Source organism: Tachypleus tridentatus, chromosome 13 (genome assembly GCF_004210375.1).
Source record: "Tachypleus tridentatus isolate NWPU-2018 chromosome 13, ASM421037v1, whole genome shotgun sequence".
Taxonomy (NCBI): Eukaryota; Metazoa; Arthropoda; class Merostomata; order Xiphosura; family Limulidae; genus Tachypleus; species Tachypleus tridentatus.
The window spans coordinates 46,222,858-46,223,569 of record NC_134837.1 but is presented as its reverse complement, the minus strand read 5'-3'; positions in this window follow the sequence as shown (position 1 = coordinate 46,223,569).

Sequence of the window (712 nt, the reverse complement as noted above, 5' to 3'; positions counted from 1 at the left end):
TTCAGTAATATAAAACCCATTTGTCCAAAACAAATAAAATATAGATCATTTATTTCAAAACATTGAAGCTAATTTAAAAGTTTTTGCGTATTAAGGAGTTAATTTTATCGTGCTTGGTTTGAATTTCGCGCAAAGCTACACAAGAGCTATATGCGCTAGTCATGTCCACTTTAGCAGTGAAAGACTAGAGGGAAGGCAACTAGTCATTACTACCCACAACCAACCTTCGGCTACTCTTTTACCAACGATAAAAAACGGTAACTCAACTTAATGATTTGTATTTGTAATATATTGGAATTGTGTTTTTGATAACGGAATGAAGAATTTTAAGGGCTTAATTTTTTTATTAAATTGAGAACAAATTTTTGTACAGTTGTATTAATCGCTCTTGAAATTATAACTTTAAATATTATTATGCTCATTTATGTGTATTTTGATAGAATACTGCAAAATGATGCAATATTCTATTATCTAAAAATAAATAAATAAACAAACGCTTCTATAAAAATTCCGGAGGATTCAGAGAAACTGTTCTCCCTTACAGGTGGTTTAGAATAACTTTTGATGCGCTACACTGATCAAAACTACACCGTTAGTGGGCGTGACGTCACTAGCGTGCATACACCTGCCTATATGTGGCACAAGAAGGGATATCGTATTTGCGGCTGTTGAATTTTGCTCCAGAACAAGAAAACTACACTGATATGCATTA